Raw genomic sequence first — 14,201 nt, forward strand, 5'->3', positions numbered from 1 at the left:
AAGGCAGACACCCAACTGCTGAGCCACCCGGGTGTCCCTGGTATCATGTTTCTTATATGTTTTTTTTTTTTCCTAGTGTGAAGATTAAAGGTTGGTTTTTGTTTTTTTTAAATCATTTGTCTAAAAGATTTTCCTTTCTCTGTTCCAACTGTTTTTGTACCTTAGTCACGTATCAGTCAATTATGCCTGTGTAGACCTATTTGGGTTTTGTATTCTGTTCCAATGATTAACATGTCAATTTCTCCACCAACATCCTCAGACCTGATTCCTGCAACTATATAAGTCTTGAAATTAGAGAAACTGATTTTCTCTACTTTCTTCTTTTTCAAAATTTTGCTAGCTATTCTAATTCCTTTGCATTCCTATATTAATTTTAGAATAATCTTGTCTATTAAAAGTCATAGGGGGGGATTCTGTTAGGAATTGCATTAAACCTGTGTATCAATTTGGGGAGAAGTGAACTTTCCTATGTTGAGTCTTCTAACATGCGAACACAGTGTATCTCTCCTTTTCCCTGTATGTTCCTTGACGTCTCCCACCAGCATTTGGTAGTCTTGGTACACAAGTCCTAAATATGTTCTGTTGATTTAAAACTACATTTTTCATTTCTTTAGCAATTCATTTAGGGTAGGTCTACTGGAGATGAATTTACTTTGCTTTCCTTCATCTAAGAATGTCTTGATTTCCCCTTCATTCCTGAAGGATGTATTTGCTGAATAAAGAACTTGGGATTTTTAGCTTTCATTTTGTTTTGTTTTGTTTTTAAAGATTTTATTTATTTATTCATGAGAGACATAGAGAGAGGCAGAGACATTAAGCAGAGAGAGAAACAGGCTCCCTATGGGGAGCCTGATGCTGGACTCAATCCCAGGACCCCAGGATCATGACCTGAGCTGAAGGCAGATGCTCAACCACTGAGCCACCCAGGTGCCCCAATTTTTATGTTTCTGAATACTTGAAAAATGTTATGCTGCTGCCTCTTGGCCTCCTTGGTTTCTGAGGAGAAATCCACTATCACTGGAATTGTTTTTCTCCATAGGGAAAGGTGTCATTTCTCTTTTATGGTTTTCAGGATTTTTCTCTTGTCTTTAGTTTTCAACATTTTATTATTACTTCTTTGGGTTTATATTGTTTGGAACTTGCTCAGATCCTGGAATCTGTAGGTCTGTGCCTTCTGACCAGTTTGGAAAGTTTTCAGCCAGTCCTTCTGCAAAGCTTTCCAGCCCTGCCCCTATTCTTCTCTCCTCCTCTGTGGTCCTTCTGTCATAGTCCCATAGGTCTCTGTGCTCTCTGTTCATTTACTGTTCCATTTTCTCTTTCTTGCTTAGATTGGGTAATTTCCACTGTTTGACGTTCCAGTTCCATTGTTCTATGTCCCCTCTATTCTGCTGTGAGCCCATCCAGTGAGTTTTTATTTCAGTTACTGTACTTTTCAGTTCTAAAATTTCTATTTAGTTTAGATTTTCTTTTCTTTTTTTTTTTTTTTTAGAGATTTTATTTATTTATTCATTAGAGACACAGACAGAAGAGCAGAAACATAGGCAGAGGGAGAAGCAGGCTCCCCAGAGGAAGTCTGATGCAGGACGTGATCCCAGGACTCCGGGATCAAGACCTGAGCCAAAGGCAGATTCTCAGCCACTGAGCCACCCAGGTACACGTAGTTCTTTATATTTTCTATTTCTTTACTGAGGCTTTTTGTTTCTAGGCTGAGACTTTATATTTTTTCTTTTACTGTTTTGGTGAAAAAATTAGTAGCGGAAGTGCTTTAAAAATTATGGGAATATTTGGAAAAGACAGAGAAGCAAGTTTGAAAGGCCTCCCATTGATCAAATTTTGGACAATATGAACAAAATAAATGAAAATAATAAATTCTAACCATTACCAGGGCACCTGGGTGGCTCAGTTGGTTAAGTGTCTGACTTCAGCTCAGGTCATCTCAGGGTCCTGGGATTGAGCCCTGTGTTGAGCCTCGCTCAGTGGGGAGCCTGCTTGTCCCCCTCCTTCTGTGCTCTCTCTCTCAAGTGAATAAATCAAAATCTTAAAAGAAAAAATTGTAACCATTACTCATAGGAATTCATGTTGATATAAATAAACAAGGAAAAGAGAAAGTTTTTCCTTACAGATTGCCAAATAGTAAATATAGAAAGAATAACAGAAAATCAGCTTTTGGAAACTCTCATTATCATCATTATCAAAAGTTTAGTCAAAATACTCTATGTAGTGGGCAAAAATTTGATGATAAAAATTTAGTTTCCCTACAAAATATTAAGCAATTAAAAGGAAAGACACAATTTTACAGAGGAAAAGCCTGGTAAACATCACCTTAATCAAGTGATCAAAGTTAACATCACTTGTCAAAGGACAAATCAAAATTGTACACTATCAGAAAAGATGGAGAGAACACATCACTTCTGTGATATTCTTGCCACAGATGCATAATCTGAACCTAATCATGGGGAACTATCAAACACAAATTTAAAGACATTCCACAAAATATATTCTTCTAAAGTGTCACAGTCTTGAAAATCAAGGAAAGACTAAGGAACTATGATTGAAGAATACTAAAGAGATAGGATAATTATATGCTATGTAAAATCCTGGATTAGATACTTTTGCTATGAAGGATATTTTGGGGACAACTTGTGAAATTTGAATCAGGCCTATGAATTAGTGGATAGTAAAGTGATACTGCTAATTTCCCACATTTTATGTTTGTATCATGGCTATGCAGCAGAACATCATTATTTGTGGTATTATGTTATTCACTAAAGTACTGGGAGTGATTTAAAATCAAAATAAAACAATAGCAAAGAAAGAAAAGAAAAAAGGGGGAAGGGAGCAGCTAAACAAACTACCAGTGTTTTGTTATTTTTCTAGTGGAGCCCTGCCCTCTCCATCCCTCAGAAATCTGATTGCAAGGTGCATATTAACACTGACAACACTACAATTCTTATAGATCATGAAATGCACAGATTATCTATGGTCAAAGTGCACCTGAAACAATTTAAACAATATTCTGATGGACATCTCAAGGTATGGAGGAGGAGTCCACATCTTAAGGCTCCACATTGCATGAATGGAAGTTCAGATTTAAGCTCATATGCAAGCACTAAGAACTGAACAGCTTTTCCACAGTTGGAAACACATCATATACCAAAAAAAGAGCTTGAAACCCATCATAACCTAAAATTCTATTAAATATTTTATTTATTTTTTAAAAGATTTTATTTATTTGAGAGAGAAAGCATAAGCAGGACAGAGAAGGAAAAGCAGACTCCTGGCTGAGCAGCGAACCCGATGGAGGGTGGGGGGAGGCTCGATCCCAGAACTCTGGGATCACGACCTGAGCTGAAGGCAGATGATTACCTGACTGAACCACCCAGGTGCCCCTCTGTTAAATATTTTAGAAACTCAGTTAATTTTGAATAAAATCTACCCAGACAAAAGGCAATATTAGTAAATATATATTTTTAAAGATTGATTGATTTATGATAGACATAGAGAGAGAGACAGAGACAGAGACAGAGACACAGGAGGAGGGAGAAGCAGGCTCCATGTCGGGAGCCCGACGTGGGACTCGATCCCGGGACTCCAGGATCACGCCCTGGGTCAAACGCAGGCGCCAAACAGCTGAGCCACCCAGGAATCCCCAGTAAATATATATTTTTAAGACTTTATTTATTCATGAGAGACACGGAGGGACAGACATAGGCAGAGGAAGATGCAAGCTCCCTATGGGGAGCCCAATGTGAGACTTAATCCCAGGACCTCAGAATCACAACCTGAGCCTAAGAAAGACATTCAACCACTGAACCACCCAGGTGCCCCAGTGAATAAATTTTATATATATTTTACGTTCTTTTAATACTACTATTTTACTGGCACTACTATGCAATCTAACTTTCCTACTTTAGAGACGTTGAGCAAAAGACTTATCATCTATTATGGGTTGAATTGTGTCCCCCAAAAGATGCTAAAAGCCTAACCCCAAGGATCTGTGTGACCTTAGTTGGAAATGGGGTCTTTGCAGATGATCAAGTTAAGATGAGGTCAACAAGGTGGGCCCCAATCCAACACTACTGATTTAAACTCCTTATAATAAGGGAGAATTTGGTCACAGAGACAGATACAGAGGGAAGATGCGAAGAAAGACATGAAACAGATTCTCCCTCATTGCCTTCAGAAGGAACCAACACCCTGCTAATACCTTAATCTTGAATTTCTACCCTCAGAACTATGAGGTAAGAAATTTCCGTTATTCAAGCCACCCAGTTTGTGGCATTTTCCTATGGCATCCCTAGAAAATTTAATATAACATCTGAACCTTAATCTCTTCATTTGAAAAATGAAGATCATGTTATCACTCATGCTTATTTTTAAATTTAAAATGAGAATATAAATTATTTTTAAATAACCAATAATTATGAAAATGATAATGGTATTATTATGCTTTTGATAATTTAATAAATACCACTGTCAAAAATTTTCTGTTATAATAAAAAATTTTAAGTGATGCTCTTGAACATTTCTACTTTTTTTCCCATTTTTAAACTTTTTTTTAAGGTTTTATTTATTTATTCATGAGAGACACAGAGAGAGAGAGAGAGAGAGAGAGAGAGGCACAGACACAGGCAGAGGGAGAAGCAGGCTCCATGCAGGGAACCCGACGTGGGACTCAACCCTGGGTCCCAAGGATTACAGCCTGGGCTGAAGGTGGCGCTAAACCACTAAGTCACCCAGGCTGCCTTACTTTTATGTTTTCTAATTGACTTTTAATCCATAGGCCCAAAAATTCCCTTTGCTGTATATGGTAAGAACAGACTTAATTTACAACCATCTGAACATGGCTGATTTCTGCTTTTTTCTCATGTTTTGATCTTTAAATAACATTTAAGAAGTAGGATTTTTCTCTTCTAAAACCTTTTTTGAAAAACACTTTGTCAAGTTATAAATGACATATAAAAAGCTGTACATATTTAATGTATACAACTTGATAAATTTAGAGATAAGTATACACCTGTGAGAGTATAAACAAGGCCATAAACTTGTCCATCACCTCCAAAAGTTTCCTTCCCTCCTTTTTCTTCATTAAAAATTTCTGTGAGTGGCAAGAGCATTTAACATAAGATCTACCCTCTAAGCAATTTTTTAAGCATAATTTTAAATAGTACAATATAGCTAACTATAGTTTTCTGAAAATTTGAAACTTGACCCCATCCCCACCAAAAACAAAAAAACCAAAACCAAAACCAAACAAAATCCAGAACACTGATCCCCTTATGGCCACATAAGCAATAAAAGAGCAATCCCAGGTAGTTGTGACTCAGAGCACTACAACCAACCAACAGCATTTGGTGCTGCCAAAGGCAGATGATGAAGGAATATGGTAGATCAATAAACTGAGCATCTAAACAAAATGCAAGGCTTAATTTTGTACATAGTACAAATTCTCTTTGCTCTACTTCCTGTACTTCTACGCTTCCACTAAAAAACATGCCTAGTAGATGCCCAAAAGAGTAGGAATTCAGTATGCATTAGCTGTCCCAGCCCTGCCTCACTTCCTTCCCTTCTACTCAGATGATACAAAGTTGCAATATAAAAGTAGGGAAGCAACTTTGTAATCTTCTCACAATGTCATAATATCAATAAGTTTCACACCATCTTTGCAAGCTCCAGTTAGTTAGAAAGAATTTAACTAAAAAAATAAGGAAATTTGTCAATGTATCTCACCTTTTATAGAGTCCTAACATATGACTGCCCAAAACAGAAAAATACCAGGCAAGCTAATGTAATTTCTCATTTTGAATAGTACAGATTAAAATGCACGTAAATTACATTTCTTTGCTGTAAGTTCTCCACACTACCAGAAATAAAAGTTAACTGACATGAGGTACTAATAAAACAAATTTTTAGTATCTCATTGCCTACATTCTATGCATCCCCACCCTCTTTTGGCCAGGCAGGTGATGGTGTTAAATCAGTCAAAGATTCGTGGGGAAAGGTAAGTTTCAGGGTATAAGTCATGTTTTAAGGCAAAGATACACCTGGTCCGGGCAAACTCAGTATTCTGGGTACTTTACTAAAGAAGGAACTTTCTTTATATTTTCATCATTACAATTTCATTTAAGATAATAAGCTATTATTTATCCCCAAGCAGTCAGACATTTGAAATGTATTAATTTTTGGATGATATCTTTGCTGTAACATTGATTTCTTTCATTAAGATTTCTTAACCAATTTTGAAAGGTCTATTTTAAAAATCATTGCTCACTGATCAACTACAATAAGTAAAAATATGGAGACAAATGTTCAGTCACACAAAATATACCTTTGGACTTACTTGAGTTAGTTTAAGCATATGTTTAGAATATAAAATATTTCATAAATACCTTTCTTCTTTAAAGGGGGTATAAGATCTATACCTCTAAATAACATTACAAAAATAGCTAATATGATTCCTATAGTTAAAATCATTATAGAGGAAGACCTGGTTTCTTTATACTACCTTAATATGTCCCTAAAATGCTCAGATTTTTGGATGGGTGAATTATGAGAGGAAATTATTCCATAATCGGCATCAGTTAACATGTGAGAGGTTGGGTTTATGATTAGTTTTAATTCCAAAAAATCAACAGGCTTTACAGCTTAGTAATGGGCTTTGAAGTCACAGAGAACTGGGTTTAAACTCCACTTCTAACATCCTAAGCTATAGCACACTTTTTTTTTTAAGATTTTTTTTTTTAAGATTTTGTTTATTTATTCATAGAGACACACAGACAGAGGGGCAGAGACACAGACAGAGGGAGAAGCAGACTCCATGCGGGAAGCCTGATGTGGGACTCGATCCCGGGTCTCCAGGATCACACCCCAGGCTGTAGGCGGCACTAAACCGGGGCTGCCCTTTTTTTTAAGATTTTATTTATTCATGAGAGACACAGAGAGAGAGAGGCAGAGACACAGTTAGAGGGAGAAGCAGGCTCCATGCAAGGAGCCCAACGCGGGACTTGATCTTTGGTCTCCAGGATCACACCCTGGGCTGAAGGCGGCGCTAAACCACTGAGCCACCCGGGCTGCCCTATATAGCACACTCTTTGAAAGACTCAGTTTACTCGTCTGCAGAACAGGTCCAAAATATGCCCAAAGGTTCACCTCAGGCTTAAATAAAGTATATTTAAAAGGTTTAATGGTACCTAGAAGCTAATTAATGGCTGTCAATAGATAAAATATTTTATGTAGCATATATTAATCCATTTTGTCTTCTGTGTTCTTACATTAACATCATAAGTTTTACAAAAGACCCATATGAAATGTCACTATGGCGGGGGACACCTGGGTGGCTTAGCAGTTGGGCGCCTGCCTTCAGCTCAGGTCGTGATCCTGGGATCCAGGATTGAGTCCTGCATCAGGCTCCCTGTGAGGAGTCTGCTTCTCCCTCTGTCTATGTCTCTGCCTCTCATGAATAAATAAATCTTAAAAAAAAAAAAAAAAAAAAAATTCACTATGGTTTATTCACTCTCTTGGGCATGTTAATTCTTTTTTTTAAAAGACTGTATTTATTTATTTATGATAGACAGAGAGAGAGAGAGAAAGAGAGAGAGAGAGAGGCAGAGACACAGGCAGAGGGAGAAGCAGGCCCCATGCAGGGAGCCCAACATGGGACCCGATCCCAGGACCCCAGGATCACGCCATGAGCCAAAGGCGGCGCTAAGCCCGCTGAGCCACCTGGGCTGCCTAGGGGCATGTTAATTCTTATTTAAGGTACTTAAGGGATGCCTGGGTGGCTCGGAGGTTTAGCGCCTGTCTTTGGCCCAGGGTGTGATCCTGGAGACCCGAGATTGAGTCACAGTGGGGCTCCCTGCATGGACCCTGCTTCTCTCTCTGCCTATGTCTCTGCCTCTCTCTGTATCTCTCATGAATAAATAAAATCTTAAAAAAATAAAAAAAAATAAGGTACTTAAAAAATAAGAATTTTTAAAAGGCACTAGAGTAGGAATCAAAATATGTAGCCTCTGATCTAAATTCTGATCTCAGCTATACATTGGCTGGCTGAACTTTCTTAAGCAAGTTACTTGATCTAAGTTCAGTTAGGTCATCTGTAAAATGGTAAAATGTAGGTTTAATATTCTGATTCCTAGATTAATTTTATAAAACTATTATTTATAAGTACTTTTAAATAGAGAATACTTAACAAAATAATATATTTATGCATCCTATTTACATTAATGTCACAACTTTTTCCAAAAAAATCCAAAAAACCTCACAACACCCAAGAGTACCTAATCTAAATACTAGGGCCAATCCTAAAATATTTTCTGTTGCTGGCTAGGGCACAGGCATTCGAAACATCACTCCATCATATCAATAAATATCAAATAAATTTCAGAGTTCATATCATATATATAAGTCATTTTTATAGTCATTCCACAAAATTAAAGGCAATCATCACAAACACCTGGATTTATCAGAGGCTACTAAATTAATAGCTTTTAGGAGCAGAAAATATTTACCAGGTATAGAAAGACTGCATTCTTTCTTTGAATTGATTCATTGAAAACTGAGAGTAGTTTGGTAATTAAAAAGGCAGGAAAGCTCTTCTTACTTTTCCAGTCTATGAATACAAAAAGAGAAAAAGGCAAGACTGAGTAAGCTGTATAAAATAACCTAACACTTCAAGGGGGAACAATTATACACAGTGGGGAACACTGGACTACCCATCAGGGTGTGTTTAGCTGCCTAAACATAAAGGGATTAGAGGCAGCCCCCCTCTCCTGTGCCTATTTCCTCATCTACAAAATAGGGATATTAGCACCTGCCCTTACTTCAGGAACATGGAGGTATATAGAAATTTCTTGGAACATGTATTACACAAGGTGCTACTCTCTCATAAAGCTGAATAAAATAACCTACAAAGTTTTTTCTTCAGAGTAGATTTCACTAATAAAAAAATCCCCAAATCCAAAATGCTACCTACTTCCAAATGTACAAGTATCTACTTCAACTGGCTTTATCCACACCCATACACTATACACACACACACACATATATATGCATACATACATACACACATATAAGTTCGCAGGTGATCAATATATATTGCTATCACTGTAAAATATTCTGAAAAAAGGGTACAGGATTACATTTTGTCTCTAGAAGACAAGAAATACTTGGCACACACAAGTGTGGAGATTCACCATCACTGGCTGACCACTACATTCTTTGCCAGAAAATCTCAGAATCCTGACAAGTAAAAAGTTCAAGCAGCCTTAACCAAGGAAGAAGAGTGGGTACATGCACTAACTGTTATTTGCCATGTACCTGTACTGTATAGCTATGCTTGAATTAGCATAACTATTTAGTACTAGTATAAATTAGTATAACTGAGTGGTATAACGTTAATTAAAAGCATCTAAGTTTTATATAACTGTACTCTATGCTCATGTAACTAGTACATATAATTTTTTCCTATACATTCAGTGATGGTCCTAACCATTTATGAAACTCTGAAACAAAGCTTAAGTTCAATGGTGCAAACAAAATCAAATATGTAAATAATTCCAACTGTCTTATTTTTTGTGAAAGAAGGGGTTCACAGCAGCTCATAACACTTGAAAGTGGAGATCAACACAAAATTCTGCCATAATTCTGCAACAGTGTCAAAAACTAAGATATTTTTACCTTATACAACTGGAAAGAAAGTAAATTCTTTCTTCCTTGAAAAAGAGTCTGATCCATATGTACTTTAAATTCTTTAAGGGAATTTTAATATCATAAAATTAGGATATTTAATTAAAGATATAAATTAGGATATTTCATTTAAAAGGCTATTCCTAAAACAGAAACAAAACACGAGACAAATACACAAAACAAATACAAATTTTAACATACCCACCAAAGCCCTCCAAAACCATGAACTATAATGAATAAGGAAAACCACCCAACTCTTCCTCTTTAGACCAATATGATGGTTACAAACAAGCTCTTTCTGGCTGTCCATCGACACATCTACAGACCTTTTATTCTTCTGAAATTTCCCCAACTTAAATTGGATGCAAATAAGCCAGGTGTGGTCCTTACAATAGTAATCCTGCTGGCCCCTATTGAGTTTCCATAGAAACATGCACAGCTGGCAATAGCAAAGGGGTTGTACTGGCCTCAGACTGGTTTAAAGTTTCAATACTTACTGAGTGAAATAACAATTACGATATCTTAGTAAAGAACAGATAGAAAAAAAAAAATCCTATCTTTGGGATCATCAAGCAAAATAATGCAAAGTGCTTTCACCTAGGCCAAAAGTGGTTATTGCTGAAACAGCCCAGCAGCAATAATCAATGCATCTGTGAAAAGTTAAGAGATGCCAATTGCCAAATGGTAACTACTCTTTAGTAAAGAAACATAATTTAAGAGAATATTCCCTGTGGGTCACTTAATGTAGTAGCCAACAACCAGAGAGAGAAAAGCAATACAAAGTCTAATCTAAACAGTAGTAAATACCATGTATCTTTTCCTTAAATAAATTCAGTATGACTGAATTCCTTGCTTTTTATTACATGTCAAATGTTTTCACAACAGTGATTCTCAAAGTACAGTACCTGGATCAGTATCATCAGTATCATCTGGGAAATTATTAGGAATGTAAACTCTCAGGCTCCACCCCAGACCTATTGAATCAGAAACTTTGGGGGTTGGAAGCCTAGCAATAATTTTTTTCACAAACCCTCCAGAATATTCTTATGCATGATAAAGCTCAAGAACTTCTGATTTACAGTGCCAAACCTCAGAGAAGACTGATATATGAAATAGAAAATGCAATGCCTTACCTCACTCCTTGGAACTAAGTGAGGCATAGTAATAAAATGTAAAGGAGAACTCACTGGCCTCCTGAATTGGTTCTGTTGGCTAGTAACTCACTGCCTAAAAAATATGCAGAGATGAGCAGTGGTTCATCATGTCTATCCTTCCTACACATGTCAAGTACAAGAAAAAAAATTATAGTGTAGGCTCATGATTACTCAAGGAGAGGAGGGTCTGCAAATAAGACACATGATCCACTACCACACATAGCCCCCTACAAATCACAACCCATTTCTTTTTTTTTTAAGATTGTATTTATTTATTCAGGAGAGAGACACACACAGAGAGAGAGAGAGAGAGAGAGAGAGGCAGGCAGGCAGAGACACAGAGGGAGAAACAGGCTCCATGCAGGGAGCCCGACCAGGGACGTGGGACTCGATCCCGGGTCTCCAGGATCACACCCCTGGCTGAAGGCGGTGCTAAACCAAACTGCTGGGCCCCTGGGGCTGCGCCCTCACAACCCATTTCTAATCATTAAAGTCTTCAGACACAGGGTAGTAAATCTCACCATTTATTCTTTTATAGTAAAAAAAATAGTAATTTTTCTAAGATACCTAACATGTAGTAGGTATAAGTCTGAAGTTTGTCATAAATTTTAACATAACTCACTTCTTATAAAGAACTACTTATAAGAACTTTAAAAAAAAAAAGCATACAGTTCTTGCAGTTCTTTAGTATCTTAATCATTAGATACTTTATGTACTACAAAATACACATTTCACTTTTAACTTCAGGACACCATGTATAATTATTTCCCTATTTCCTTTAAGATAATGAGCAGCATATCAAAGAAACACCATTCTAGTGACATTAAAGTAACCAGACACAGAGAGATATAATAGAGAAAAACTACTGGGAAAATCAAATATGACATATGCTGTTAGAAATGATTAAATAAGGCCAAATGAATAGCTTTCTGTAGCTCATAATTAAAAATACATACAAAATAAATTTAAATAAGAAGACTGATTCACAGGCTTCTCGTTCTCTTTGTTAAATGCTGGTGTTGCTCAGGGTCTGCCCTCAGTCCACTCTCACTATACCAGTGATTCCCAAAGTATTGTCTTTGTGCTACTAGTGGACCAGAACTGATCCCCAAATGCTAATTATTGATTTTTAAAAATTTTTTATTTTGAAATATAGTTGACATATGTTTCAGTGTAAAACACAGTGATTGACAATCCTATACATTACACAATGCTCATCATGAGAAGTGAGGTTACCATCTGCTACCATACAGTGTTATTAGGCTGTTATTGACTATAACCTTATGCTATGCTGTACTTTTCATCCTCATCATTTATTTATTTCAAAACTGAAATTTGTACTTCTTAATCCCATTCTGAAGTTTCACTTCAGACTACATACTAAGCACATGCTGGTTGCCATTCCAATTCTCCCCATTTGGGTAAGAAGTAATTCTGTTTAGCATATGACCTCAGCTCAGGGAAAGATCTAAATGATCAATCCGATCCCCGTAGCTACTGACTTGTTCAGGAATAGACTGCAAACCAGAACATTACTCAGTTGTACCCAATGAAACCAAGGAAAGAGCTTAGATCTTTCTGAGAGTTATTCTCATTTTTAATAGAAAATAAGTGGTTGGGAGGCCTGGGTGGCTCAGCAGTTGAGCAACTGCCTTTGGCTCAGGGCGTGATCTCAGAGTCCCAAGATCGAGTCCCACACTGGGCTTCCTGCATGGCGCCTGCTTCTCCCTCTGCCTGTGTCTCTGCCTCTCTCTCTCTCTCTCTGTCTCATGAATAAATAAATAAATCTTTAAAAAAAAAAAAAAAGAAAAGAAAAGAAAAGAAAAGAAAAGAAGTGGTTACTCTCTATTCTTCAGATTCTCATAAGGAAGCTAGCAGGTGTTTTGCAACCACCAGGGAAAGAACCTGAGGGCAAAGGAACATACAGAACCCAGTCCTGAAGCTTCAGGTCTCTAAATCATGTGATCCAAGCCAATTCTCTTGTGTTTAAGCCAGACTCAGTTTCCATTATCTGTAGCTGAAAGCAATCTACCAGTAACATATATTTATTAAATGAGATACTAATTTTGTGCTCATCAATTAGAATTAGTTACTGGAATCTGCTAAGAAATGTGGTTGCCACTTATGTTAGAGGCAACTCTGCAAAAGTGTTTTTTTTTTTTTAAAGATTTTTATTTTTTATTCATGAGCGACACAGAGAGAAAGGCAGAGACATAGGCAGGGGGAGAAGCAGATTCCATGCAGGGAGCCCGATGTGGGACTTGATCTGGGACTCTAGGATCATGCCCTGAGATGAAGGCAGACGCTTAACCGCTGAGCCACCCAGGCATCCTAACTCCGCAAAACTCTTAATGTACAAGCACATAATGTACAAGGCGGAATTTCCAAAATTTGGTCCTATTATTTGTGCATGATCAAATTATAGGTTTTCAGTCTCAATTATTCCTTCCTATTTCATGTATCAATTTAGTTATCTACTTGTGTATTTGCATCAACATTTCTAGCTTATAATATTTCAAAAGAGGGGATCCCTGGGTGGGGTTAAAAATTAAACATTTTTAAACTGAATTACTTACTTTTTTAATGCATTTGATAATACTGGTTTTAAATATAAAAATTTGTTATAATATGAGGAAGCTCTATCATTAAGGGAAACAAGCAAATACAAAGGAAGATTTTCCAAAAACAAAGCTCTAATTGCTCAGAAATAATAGAAAACTGGATTCTTTTTGACCATCTCTACATTTGGCCTGAAGGTCTCGTTTTACCTAAATGCAAAAAATGTTAACTGGATGAACTTTCAAAATGCTGTCCTTGCTCTGAACATACAATAATCTATTTCCTTCAGTAAGGTAAATTCTTTGTCAACTCCTGACTAAGCTATACAAGAAGTAAACAAAATTTTCTACTTGTACAGTTTGTTTTGAGACAAAATAAAAATGTTAATTTTTTTTGTTTTTAATTTAATTTTGTTTTTTAAAGATTTTATTTATTTATTCACAGAGAGAGAGAGACAGACAGAGACAGAGAGAGAGGCAGTGGGAGGAGAAGCAAGCTCCATGCAGGGAGCCCAATGTGGGACTCGATCCCAGGACCCTGGGATCACGTCCTGAGCTAAGAGCAGACACTCAACCACTGAGGTACCCAGGTGCCCCTGTTAATGTTTTTTTAAATATTATGGCAGCCACTCAAGACCCTTTTTGCACTATCTTTAGTAGAAAGCAGTACCTCCAGAACATACCTCTATTATAGGTTCTGCTTATTAGTTAATTAATTAATTAATTAATTAATTTTTAAGATTTTATTTATTTATTCATGAGAGACAGAGAGGGAGGGAGAGAGAGAGAGGCAGAGACACAGGCA

The 14,201-nt window shown here is 36.9% G+C and overlaps 1 protein-coding gene across 5 annotated transcripts in view; it reads right to left on the minus strand.

Annotated features, from left to right (window-relative positions):
- The window catches only part of POU2F1 (POU class 2 homeobox 1), a 187,918-nt gene that overhangs the window by 97,704 nt on the left and 76,013 nt on the right, over nucleotides 1–14,201 (minus strand). The window contains exon 2 of one of the 5 annotated variants that reach the window (XM_025430484.3): nucleotides 8,508–8,608. The exons of the other annotated variants lie outside the window; for them this stretch is intronic. The gene's annotated coding sequence lies outside the window, so the exon portion shown is untranslated. The remainder of the gene's footprint in view (nucleotides 1–8,507; nucleotides 8,609–14,201) is intronic. 5 annotated transcript variants of the gene reach the window in all.

Source organism: Canis lupus, chromosome 7 (assembly GCF_003254725.2).
Source record: "Canis lupus dingo isolate Sandy chromosome 7, ASM325472v2, whole genome shotgun sequence".
Lineage (NCBI taxonomy): Eukaryota > Metazoa > Chordata > Mammalia > Carnivora > Canidae > Canis > Canis lupus.